We start from the raw sequence: 14,155 nt of genomic DNA on the forward strand, positions 1-14,155 counted from the left end.
AACTTAATATGCACCAAGCCAAGGAAAATATTCAAGTATTTGATGATCTTGTTTGAAAAACCTTTGATTAAAACAAACGTTTGAAAACCATCATAATCCATATCAACAATATTAGTTTTGAATTATTCGTATTTTTTCTTATCAACTATATGATCCAACATGTGCCCAAGAGCAAGAATTTTACTTATAAGCCAAACCATATTCTTTTACGTTGAACTGATCTTATTTAGTTTATATTTTACTTTTTAAGTTGAATTTTTCTTTAATTCATTATGTAGGGCCTTGAATGATTCTCTCCCAAATTGTCTCACTTCTCAAGACTATGAAAGAGAATGGGGAAAAGAAAAACAAAAAACAGAGAATCAGAAATTAAGACGAGATCATGACATTTCCAAGAGCCAAGGCATCACCACATCACTTCTTTATACCAGAGATAAGCTGTAATAAGAAATGGGAACAAAATAGATAAGTAGTATCTTTCCTTTCCATTTTTTATTTTCGGAGGAAGAAGAGGATCTCTATTCTAGCAGCATGACAAACTGTTTCAGCGGTCAACCACTGTTAAGACACATTGGTGGAGGTTTAGAGCCTATGACAAACCTTAATTAGCCTGAGTAAGGACCTATATGGATCATATGGTTTAATACCAAATGGTGTTGTTTTTGTATTATCTTTTACTGATAATGTGTGAAAAAGGTTGGAATATTGCCCGATAAACTGGTGAGATACCAATGCAACAAGGTGTCAAGACCAGAAGTCGACCGAGCTTCTAAACCTGGTTGTAGACCTTTAGACTTGAAAACATGAAGCATAGACTTGAGTGTTCAGAGATCACCAAAAATGTCACTTGAACAAATTTCCAATATGCTTTTGTAAGTAAATCTCCCTCAACATGTAAATAACTTTATTACATCCAGCCCAAAGAATGATCGTTTCCGGTTCTTTATTCTACTTCTTATAACAAGTTTTATCCAAAGCAATGATACACTAATAAAGATTGATGCAAAATTTAGCTTCCTAAAATGGTCATGATCCTCTTGGCCCAAGAAAGAGAAGTAATAAGAACTTGAATCATCAAGGAACCCCCATTCGGGTAAATTAGTGGCTTTATAAAATACAAACCAGAAACTATAATTGGGGTCAAAAGAAGTCATCTGGACAATACAGCTTTATAATATGAATCTGAAAAGCAATCTAATGGAGAACGTAGACTAAATACAGCTTACATGAACCATCACATTTAAATTATAAAGAAATGAGTTACCTTTATAGAATAGGAGAGGTAATATGAAAAGTTCTCCTGTCTTTTAGTGGTTAACTTTTTAAGTGATCAATTTCTGAACATTTAATAGGAACATAGGAAAAATTCATAAAATCCCTAGGGTATGGACAACTGGCATTCAAAAGTCAATATCCATTTAAAAAAGCATGTATACATCCCAAACAAAAGGTATATAAGACCACAATAACAATTGCTGATAATATTAGTGTAATAACAAAAGCTTTATCTAACAATGACCTTCTATATAAAAGAATACAATTTTACATGTAAATATGTGACACACCTTCATCCTACGCTCTCTTAAAGCAAGGAAGCCAGATTCAGTACAGATTGTCTTGATATCAGCTCCAGAGAACTCGTCCTTTGTCATGACAAATTCTTCCAGGTTGACATTATTGGCTAGCGTCATTCTAGAGGTATGTATCTAAAGAAATTAACATGAAAATAAGAATTTAGCAAGAACCCGCAAAGTGTACAAAAACATGCACCGGTGTTCTATAAGTATCCTATATTTGTTCATGAAACATAACAAACCTGAAAAATACGATGTTTAATGTCTGGCAGCGGGAATTCAATCTTCCCATCAATACGACCAGGCCGAAGCAAGGCTGGATCAAGGCTTTCAATTCTGTTGGTTGCAAGACCTTAACATCCCCCCTTGAGTCCAAACCATCTAATTGGTTCAGCAATTCCAACATGGTTCTCTGTATTTCATGCTCACTACCAGAATGAGCATCATATCTAAAATTGGTCAGATAGAATAGTCTGATAATTTTATTTCTCATCGACAGACCTTTTGGTGCCAACTGCTTCTATCTCATCAATAAAGACTATCGAAGGAGAAGGTTCATCTGCCACTCTAAACAGTTCTCTAACAAGTTTTGGGCCATCACCCAAATATTTCTGAATCAACTCACTTCCAAAAACATGCAAGAAAGTTGCTTAAGTTGAGTTAGCCACAGCCTGAAATTAAGCATTCATAAATAGTACAAAAATTAGGACTTTGCAATAACCAATGCAGATACCACAGCATTCAGATCACCATGCAACACAAATTGGATGGCAAAAACCTTTTAGGTCGCAAACCCACAAGAGAAAGATAATTCCAATTCTAAAGTGAAACTCAGTTAAGCTTTTTTTTTTTAATTGGCCACCACCATCTAGATTGTAAATTTGTAATAATAGAAGGTCAATTTTTTTAAAAAAAAGACATCCATTGGTAAAGAAGAAGTGCACAGGCAATAAAAACATCCTTTCTCATTTCTCTTCTCTATTTACTCATAATAAATGCTGGTAGATATACTAATGTGTGGGGCAAAGTTGTAAAGTCCATGTTATGGAAATTCACATGCTACACTCTCACCTTGGCAAGTAAAGTTTTCCCAGTTCCAGGCTCCCCATATGGTATAACTCCCTTGGGAAGCCTAATTCCAATATCTTCATACAGCTCAGAATGAGTAAGAGGAATTTCAACAGCTTCTTTAATTTATTGAATTTGTGCATCTAAGCCACCAATATCAGCATAAGATTCCAAAGGAGCTTTTTCAACTTTCATGACAGAAACCATAGGATCAAGTTCATCCTGAAGAAGCCCAACAACAGACAAGATCTGCAAAATACATTTTAATCTAATCACCCATTTATCCACTCAATAACAACATATCCTGATATAATATTTCAGAATTTAACAATTATGTGAACAAAAGCCACCAAGTAAGAAGCATATCATTATGTATCATGTCATGTAAAGATGCATAAAAGGTAAGGATTAGAAACATCTAAAGCACAGGCTAAAATAAAAAGGACAAAGACCAATAATTATTTTACACTTCAGTTGAATAAGATACAGGTACATAATAATTCTGCAAAATCTTCTGGATTGGAAAAATCCAGAGTTAGATGTAGCTTGACCGGTTTCTTCACCCACACCTATAAACAAGTCAAGTTGTATATTGATTCAACCAATAAAAATATTTCAGCCCATTCAGTGTAGGTTACACTGCAGAGGAGACAAAATAAGTGTCAACCAACTGTAAGAAAGCTTTTCAAGAAAACTATATTTCAATCTCTACAGCTGTCTCTTCAATAAGGATTGGACCGAACACTTGTTTCTACTCCTAGGAGAAGTCCAAAACAAGAGGTAGACAAGCTAAATAAGACATTTCTCATTTATTTTCAAGAAATGTTTTGAGTCACTTCGAAAATATTCAAATAAGAGAAGAAGGAAAAAACAACAGAAAACAAAAGGAAGAGGTGGAGGTGGAGGTGGAGGTGGAGATGGAGGCAAGACATACAGGAGTGGGTGACCCAAATTTCTTCTCACATTTAGAATTTCTACGATTGTTGAAAGCAAGTACACAACCCATCTATTAAGAAGCTAATGAGGCCACCATTTGAATAATATCTAATTATTCAAACATATAGATAAAAAATGAACCCAAACTGTCACTTTATCAAAGACTTTGACTAACTCACAGAATTAAATAACCACTGAAAATAAATGAAACAATCTTAAAGGATTAGAATTCAAATCAAACAGAGTAGATAATATAATTTGTAAAAACAAAATCAATGCTCTAGCTACCCAACATAGGTTTCCTAGATTGAGTGACTCAACACACAAACATTTAGATACATTCAAAAGAAACAAAGTTCCTAAGAAGAAAAGAACATGATGATTCTTAAGCAGGCATATGCAACAGAACTTGGATCTCCTACAGTCCAGCCCATGAATCTAATATATTACCATGTATCCTAGCAAAATGGGGCTCAATTTACCTTCTAGACTTCAATTCTTTCGTTATATTCTTAACTTTTGGACATTTAAGATACCCCCGGCCATAGAAATTATGTTGGCAAACGTATGATGCCCACAAAGGCTTCATAATGCAAGAAATTCTCTCCCATAAAAATTGACCACAAATCACTCGAACCCCAGATCTTCAGCTAACCAAGTTCGTCGAGCCTAAATACCAGTGATCTATGCAAATGCACATAATATTGCAAGTTATTTTCCATAGAAAACTAGCAAATTAGGTATATCAATAAAACCACATCAAATTTGCACCCTAAACACTAAAAATCTTCACCAATCCGAGATCATGCGACCAAACCATAATCATTAAACCAGCAAAACTGACCTTATTGGGCATAAGAATGGCAAAGTCTAGTTCTAGTTGATCCTTGTCGACAAAAGACGGGATCCTAACGTAGTACTCGAACTTTTTGTCCTTTTTGTCGCTATCGTGCTTCCTATCGTCGAGGCACCACTAGTTTCCCATGCCTCCGGGGGTTCCCTGGCCCATGGATCCTAGGGTTTCGAGGAGTACCACCATGAGAGCTCGAGATCGAGAGTAAGGCTTGGGGATTTGGCTTTGGAAAAGAGGCGAAAAAAGAGAAGCCGATCTCAGTTTTCATTTGCCTTCAAAGTGACACAAAATTACAAATACACCCCTCTAAATATAGTTATTATCCTTCTAATTTTAAGGTACCCTCCAATCACCATCTATTTAATTCTTAAGATTCTAACTTACATCAACATTCTATATTATATGACAAGAATGCTTAAAAAATTAAATTTTATTTTAAATATATTTAAGTTACATTTAACTCTTAAAATTATAATTTACATCAATCTTATCTGATTGGAATACTTTAAAAATTAGTTTTATTTTAAATATATTTAAGTAATATTATATATGGGATTAGGCATGACTGTAATAGAAGAATAAACTAAAAAAATTATATAAAATATTCAAAAAACAAACAAGTCAATGTGAATGATATAAAAATAGACCAGACATAAAAAGAATTCATCAATCCTAATAGTTGAGGCATTACGACTTATTAGAAATACCGTGGAAGAGATAACACATTATTCCAATTATTAGGGATGCCTTATGAAAAATTTGTATTAAAATAATAAAACACATATGTTATATTAAAATTTAATTATTTTCATTCAAATATAATATAGCCAATTATTTAGAGCAAGACTTAAATTCTTAACTTTAATAATCAGGATGTTTTTTTTTCTCTATTTAATGATTCACCACATTACTCCATTACGGTAAATAAAACTCATTTGACACTTACTATGTGGAATAATATGATTGCAATCAAAGCTAGATTTTAGAAGGGATTCCATCCAAAATATATAAAATTAATAAATAAATACACAGTTAATCTTACAAGAAACAAGCAAGCAAGTATTCAGAGCATAAATACAATTAGTGTTTCTCATCATGATGAGATGGGCAAAATAGCATTAAATTTTCATACTCCTTTCTGCTTCTGTTAATCACATCACATCTTTAAGAAACAGAATCAGTCAATCTAATCTCTTTATAACATTAGCTTAGCAATCTTTTGACGAAATTAAGATACTTGTTTTTCAGCCATTAACAATGGACACAGAAGCAGAAAAAAGAATTCTGTAACAATGGACAATGTCAAAATGGCCTATCGAATTACGTAAAACAAATAAAAGAAATAGTTTGTATCGATACTTACCAGCAAAGCAGCAGCAGCATCAATGGAGTGATTCAAACATAAAGACCATTCTTGGCTTGTTTGAAATATACAGCTCTAGGATCATCATCCTTGCAATTTCATAAATTTTGGTCCTTTGTTGCATAACATTAATCAAGTTTTAGTCACTTCGCCATGAATGGTTGTTTAAGAGATATCAGGTGATTTTGTTTATGGGGGGCAAAACACAAATAGAGGATGCAGTATTTAGAAAAGAAAAAAAAGGAAGTCTCAAATAAAAGTATACCTTGCATTTCTTCGGCAATTATCTTTGTGAAAATTAAGTGTTGGTTGCTGAGACAATGGATCTTTTGTTCTACATACTAAGAAAGAAATGGTTCCAGACATGTTCACGTACCTCATCAAGTCTTGGGTGAGGATGCTTAGGAAGCACATCTAACACCTCTTTGTCCACAATGCACTTGCCATGAATTTCTTTATAAAGGTCTATGCATAATCTCACCAAATCTTTCTTTCTGAACGCAAGCTTGATAAGGCAACATCACTCCTCGAAGCCACTTCTAGAAAACCAGAGCTTTGTTCACAATGTACATGCCAAGAAAATTAATGCATTATAATGGTGCTTATCAGCTTGTGAAATATCTCTCGATAGTACCTATACACTGAGGCTAGCTATTCATACCAATATCTGATTTTTCTATTACAACTAGCATCATGAACCGGTTGACTTCTATTTCCTTGTGATGACCTCAAAGAATTCACAGCAACCTTAAGGAACATTTTCTGATGAAGTAATGTACTTCCTAATCTGACAAGTAAGAACAATTATGTCATCATAATTCATTGAGGTTTCAAGTATTTTTTCCCCTGTAGTTCTAATGGTGAAGCAAACTTCCGTACATAGAAAACCTGGCTGTCAACAAATCATGCATACATCAGAATCATCTGAGAGAAAATGCAGCATAAAAACCTCCAGTTGTCTTCTTCTGTTTTTATCATCCTTCCTGAACAAGATAACATTGAGATACTATTCCTTTTACCTGTGTTGGATGCTGTCCTTGATCATCCCAGCTTTTATAAAAAAGAATATTGGCTGTTGAAGCTGCCATCTAGCAACTCACTTTTGAAATGTTTTAAAACAATTATATCTGTGTAACCTTCAACTGTAGTTATATCTGCAAATCATGCTTTCCACTCGTTAAGTCTTCCTTATACAATTCTGGACACCACAAAATTATCCATAATTAAGATCATACCTTCAGGAGTTTCTCTTCATGGCTGAAGAAAATTCACGTGCTTCTTCTGTAATCAAAAACTTCTCCTCCGAACCTTTTTATAGCTGGCTCAAAGGAAAGTCTGGTTGATGTTGATGGCACAAACAGAGCTACCATAAGATACCCCTCCAGCATTTTGCTTCTCAATGAATTCTTCTCAATCTTTTCCATCTCAATTGCTATTTCAAATATTCCATTCAAAATATCTGGAACAAACTGTTGAGATTCACTGACATCATCAAGCTAGAACTTGTTGCCACATGAAGCTGAAAACTTCTAAGAATCAAATAAATAGCACTGGCTGCCACTCATGGGTAAATCTAAAAATGGCCTCCTTCAGGGTGTCTTGTCAAAGATGATGGTTTGCATAGTAGATTGGTGGAGACAGGATGTGCTATGAGAAAGAGCAAGTTCTCAACACTGCTAGTTGAATGAGAAAAGATAGATGCTTGATGGCATCTCGTTGAGCGATCGCTTGAAGTCAGCAAATCCTTCTGCATTACAAGAACTGATGGAGTGAACAAAGCCATTGCAGATTAAGAGGCAACTAAAACAACGCAAAATCATTTCTTCAGACAAATTTGAGGAGTATAAGAAAAATTAAGTGATAAAAAGAATGTATTATACAAAAACTATATCATAATAGAAATCAGAAGTTAATTAAAGGGGAAGAACAGAACAAACATAGATTAACTACAAGCACAGAACTAATGTGAGAACTAATTAACATGAAACCAACATCCTAAACAGTGTTAATTTGCCATTCATTTTGATAGTTAGAGGAGAAAGAAAAAGAATTGGTGGTAACATGAACAACAATATATATAAATGAGATACGAGAAATTCATCATTTTAGTTATGCAAATCATTTGTTTGTACAAGGAACTTTTTCTACTGTAAGTATTAGAAGGATTTGTGGTGAGTCATGCTTGGGCCATGACAGCACGGCCAGGGGAGTGTTGAATGTTAGGGACAGTTGAAGTTGAGGCCATCATCTTTCCCTTTTTTTTCCACTCTTTCTTATAACTCCAATAATCTCAATTAATCACAAGTAAAACAGTAATAGTAGATTGGCCAAGTTTGATTCATGAGAGTCAATCTGAACTGAAATATTACCTTTTTTCAAGTTTTTGTTAATGAAATTAGATTTGGAAGGTCAATGGTTTAATTGATAACTTTTTGCTAATTTTTTATATTATGTCATATTCCAGTGTGATCCTCTGATCCCTCTCAAACACTCATTGAACAAAAAATCCCAAAATATAATTCCCTTTTTGTAGATGTAAGTTTTTGATTTCTTAATTTTATTTAAAAAGTTTAAATTATGTTTCTATTTATTTGGGAAATTGCATGCAGATTTTTGCAATGTTGATGGTTTTTTTGTATGAGCCCTTCTAAATTTGAAATACAAATACTTAACACATATATGTTATTGTAGTTAATCTCATTAACTAAATTTAATTACTACTACCAATTCTAGATGCCAAAAATTAGCAACCATGAAAAGCCTAAATTGAAAATGATACTAGTCAAACTACAGGAAATGCAAACATGATGTTACGACAAAAGTTATAGTTCAAAGTAAAAGCCAGCATAAACATTCAAAATAGTGATCTTTGGTAATTGAATATGAAAAAGACATACCAGCATTTAGACACGGTATTCAGAACCGAAAAGAAATAAACCATATGATCAGAGTGAAATAGGATAAATAAGCTCTTTAATGTCTCTATAAACTTGATATTTTGAACTAATGTTTAAGAAATAGTTTAGTGCATCTCAATTGCAACACATAAGCTTCATTGTTACTCAAGATATGCAAACAAATCTCTTCATATTATAAATAGAAGATCCAAGACCTCAAAAGGTTGGCCTCAGTTACCTCTACCATGTAAAGATCTTTGGAGACCATGTTGAGCCAATTTTCTCTGCTCCAGACATCACTCTTCATTAGCAACCAACGCTCAGCAAAATTATACTTGTTCTGATAAGGGAGAGATTGAAAACCTATCATTGGCAAACACCAACGACAGTAGAACAGTTTGTTTATTTATATCCCCGGGACATTTTTCAAGTTTATCACATAAACCCAGTTACACTCCTCTGGAATTCTTATAGTATAGAACGGAAATGAGATAGTACACTTAATTATAACTTGGTTTCATAGAATGCATAGCCTCAGTTTTGCCTTAGCTTAAAGAAACTCATCAATTTATCTGCCATAAGCAATATGAATGAAGAAATTATAGTGCGAGTCTGCTTTATGCATCTTATTAGTGCACTTATAAGGATATTATGTATGAATGAGTTCTTCATCCACCCTTCTGGTCTTAAAGTTCCTAAATATTATGTCGATCTATATTTAAATGAATTTTGCAACTATTGAATACCACCAAAATTAGAAACTGAGAGTCTTGATGATGAGATGCATCAGTCAATGGTCAGTCCAAACCACTGGAAAAATGATCCTTAACAAAGAGCATTTTTAGATTTCACTGATTCATATTGCTACAGATAATTCAAATAAGCTTTCCATTTTCCCATGGTCTCATTTTTCACATCAATATTATAGGACTTCACCACCATTAATCCTTTTCATTAAACTATAAGTCAATGTTCAGCACTCGAATGATAATACTTAATTAATTGGCAAGTTCAGCCAGAGAAATAAAGCATATGTTTGGTTCCCTTATCCATTAGCATGGGCAATATTATATCGAGAAATAATTTGGCAATGTTCATTGAGTTAATGTTGTTAAGGCTGACTACGAGACATGATGTCCAATAGAAAAAATGGGGACACGGTGGATGTATTAGTATAATGGAACAATCATGAATTAGGTGCCAAAATTGAATAATCATGAATAAAAGCCTAAACTGAAAATGATACTTGTTAAACTACAGTAAATGCCAAGATAATGTAAGACAATGTAGGTTATAGTTCAGAGTAAAGGCAAGCATAAACATTTAAAAACAGCTAACTTGGTAGATGAATATGCCTGCCAAAGACATACCTGCACTCGAGGCAAAAGTGATTGTGATAGGACTGCAGACAGCATACTTAAAACCCCAAAAATAAACAATTAAAACATATGATCAAAGCAAAGTAGGATAATTCATCTCTTATAAATGTACTTATAAGGAGATGAACAATTGAGAGTTCCTCTATGACCCATTGAAACACAAGATGGCACTGATTGAGAAAGGATAAAATATGAAAGCAGTTCTTAACTCGCTAGTGTTAGATCATTGGCTAAAAGCCTAAAATTGGATACTGCTGTCAAGTAACTCTTGTCGGAAAGACAAAATGCATAAGAAAATCTTATTATTTCTTGAGCTAATCTAAATGTAAAGAAGTACTGAGAGGTAAACAAGTATGAAACAATGGTGTATGCAAGTCATCTATTTGGCACTCTGGTTGCTGAATAGATGTTACCAGTAAAATTTTGCACGATTTTTGTTTAAAAAGAAGCTGATTTTATTGCTCGTGGAATCAGAGGACAGATTTTGACTGTGTATCCAACTTCGCAATAAAAAGAAAAAAAATACCCATTTTCCTTGTAGCTGAAGAAGTTATCGCAGATGTTGCTGGTCTACTCTTGTTGCATCAGGTGCAGCAACTCAGCGAAGGAGGCCTCATCGTTCCCGTAGAAGGTATCGGGCATACTCAGGAGCTCGTGAATCCTCATGGCAGTGGGGTCGGAGGCATCGTCGACGATCGCCGCCGCGAGAGGAGGAGGAGGAGGAAGAGGATCTTGAAGCCCTAGGATGTGATGGGAGCTCGAGCACTCCGGTTCCTCCGGTAACTTAGTTCCGCTATTTCTCAGGGCCAGGATCTCTGGTTCCAGCAGGGACCTCACGATGGTCCAAAGCGCCCCCTGGTCGTCCCACGCCTGGTCGACGGCAACCTCCTCCGGGGGCTTGATTTTCGGCGTTTTATTGATGCCGGGACCGGCGCCGTCGCCGTACTTAGGGAGGCGGCGGATAATGCGGACCACCTCTTTCCGGTCCTGAGGCCAGGTGAGGAGGTCGGGGACGGCGCCGGGAGGTGCATCATGTGGAGCGAAGGAGATGGCGGCGACGTCGGTGGCGGTGAGGGTGGAGAGCTCATAGGCCTTCTTGAGGAAGCAGGCCCTCCTCTTCTTGAACGCGGTGCGCCGTGCCCTAGGGTCGGCGATGAACTTCACCGGCCGCTTCATCTTCGCCCGAAGAGAGACAGAGAGAGAGGAGGGCACGGCGGAGGATTGACCAAGGACGGCGAAGCCAAACACGAAGAGAGGGAGAGAGATCGAAGGAGGAAGAGAAGAGAGAGCGAGAGCGGGAGTGGGATGGGGGTGGAGACTGAGGATATATGTATATATAGGCCGCGTTAAGTTCAACTGGAATCGGATCTTCTAGTGAAGCGGGTCCGAAGCATGTGCGATGCGACATCCACTCGAAACGGATCCGAAACATGTGCGATTCACGTGCTGAGTAGTCGTACGGGAGAGAAAAAAGGTTGCGGTGTGCTTATTCATTACAAACACAATAAAATGCTGTCTTCAGTATTTAGCCAAAAAATGATCTCTATAATGATTTAATAATTAGCATAAAATGTTTTCAGAATTCTCACCAATAATATATATACATATATATATATATATATATATGTATATAATTTTTAAAGCAAAGGAGTAGAAGATAATCTCTCTCTCTCTAAACATCACGGGCAACTAATTTTGATATCAATTATCCTGTGAAAGAGCTGAGTAAGCCATGAAGTTGTTCTTCCTCCTCACAATAGATAGGCTTTTATTATTTGAAATATTATTATATCATTTCTATGTATAATTTAGAAATTATATCAGATTTTAATGAGATTTAGAACATTACATTTGATTTATACATCATAACATTACAAGTATGTTGTACATATTAACATCCATTAGATAATAATTGTCATTCAATATGTTCACAATATACCATATAGCATGTGTTTGAGATCAGATCTTAGAAGTTCAGAACTTTTAAGTTGTTCTCTATTGTTTAAGTTTTTTTAATGACATCTTTTATGAAACTGCTAACCAAATTATTCACTTCCTTTTGTGCTTCAGTTTTCTTTCAAAAAAAAAAAAAAGAGATTTGCCATAAAGACTTCACAAAGAAAGTGTTTTATAATGTCTCTCACTCTCTCTCTCTCTCTACAAAAGAATTGAGCACTCTATAAAGTAAAATGGACTAACAAAATTTTGCTGCTCAAGAGATCAAATAACCAGGAAAACACAAAACAGAGAGAAGGCCAGTACTGGGTGGAGTGCACCATCAAATAAAGTAGTATCCACCTCATCCTTACTTAGTGAGAAACATAGATTCAAATCATCCCAATTGCCTCCAACAATCGTCTGCTGCTACATGGTGGAGTTTGGTGTCAAAATGAGGTGGCTTGAGTTCAAGAATTGGCAGGGATTTCATGGAGCAAATGACTCAACAATGTGATGTCAGGAGGCACAACCAGACCAAACAATGGTGTTCATGCTGATGTGTCTCGTATGAGGGTGTAATTAGAGAACTGCATCAGGTTGTGAAGAGCTTCAGGATAAAATTTCCTAGCAAACAAGTAGCAAAGTCTCTTCATTCCATTCCACAAACAAAGTTTCACAGTCACCACTTTCTGCAAAATAAATAAATAAATACATGATTGATATAAACAAAAAAGAACTCAATACTACTGTTGAGGTTGGTCTTTGATTATAAAACACTGGAAGGACAGTTAAATAGCAGATTTGGTGTACTCAAGTTTGAGCGATTAGTTTCTCTTCCCGATTGTGTTGCGATGGCATTAAACAATTATTTAATAGCTTCAACAGAAACAGTATTCGGAACACTGCATAGTCGATCACCGGGAAATAGTCTTTGCTTGAAGTGTGAGCAATTATACTTGAAGGCAGAATGAATATGGTGAATTAAGGGAGACAGAAAACTACTCAACAACATAGATCAATAAAGAGAGACCAAAACACTTGTGTAAAGATTTGCCAAATAACCAAATGAAATAAGGCCGGCAAAAACAAAGACTAGTGGTCTAAAACTCAATGGAATTAACACAACCTACAAGTTTCATCAAGAATAAACTGATTTATCCTTTTGATGTCTAAAACTTATTTAATATCAGACATGAAACGGTTTAGACAATAATATCTTGAAGGTTAGTGGTCCACAGTGACAATAACAAATACCTGAGACCACTTGTTCATGCGGCAATTAAACATTCCGAGAAAAACTGTGAGTGAATCAGTGATCCTTCTTTATGCTTTAGCCAAAACCCAAAAGATCAATAGTTCAACTTAGTCAGCATGAATCCTGACCGAAATGTCATGTGCCAACACAGTGAATCAATGTATATTTTGTCCCATTTCAATTTTCATTTGTGACAAGTTGAAGTCCCACCTACTGAATTGCCATTCTAGTTTATCTTTCGTATTTCCTTAAAAAGACATGTTCCAACATGAAACAATTTAGCATATACTTTTGATTTCAAACTAATTACATATTACCCCTCATAATTAGCTTTCTTTAGCATCTCGATCCCTACACTTCAGAAATTTACATTGGCATCCCTATAGTTACGAAAATGAAACATCTAAGTCAATTTACCCTTACACCATTAATTTTACCGATAGAAATATAAAAATAAAGAGCAAAAAGGTACCCTTAATGTTCCAGTTGATGATGGCAAACAACGTCAGTGGTGGCAACCGACAACGCCACGGGTGACTGTTGTGGATGAGGAGAGCGATGACGAAAGATAAAGGTTGCTATGCATCTACATCGACATCGATACAGTTGCCGAGCGGGGAAAGGGTCACCGATGCAGATGTAAAGCGACGCTACTTGGCATATGCATCAATGGCCCTTTTGCTCGGCAACTACGTCGCGTCGACGTAGATACAAAGTCACTCGGCATCGTAAATGTAAATGTAAATGTAAAGCAACGTCACTCGGCAACTGCATCGACGTCGTCGCAGATACAGAGCGACGTCACTCGGCAACTACATCAGTCGCTCTACATTTGCGTCGGCGCCTACGCAGATGCAGAGCGACACCGCTTTGCATCTACATCAACGTTGAT

The sequence above is a fragment of the Musa acuminata genome, unplaced genomic scaffold (assembly GCF_036884655.1).
Source record: "Musa acuminata AAA Group cultivar baxijiao unplaced genomic scaffold, Cavendish_Baxijiao_AAA HiC_scaffold_1034, whole genome shotgun sequence".
NCBI lineage: Eukaryota > Viridiplantae > Streptophyta > Magnoliopsida > Zingiberales > Musaceae > Musa > Musa acuminata.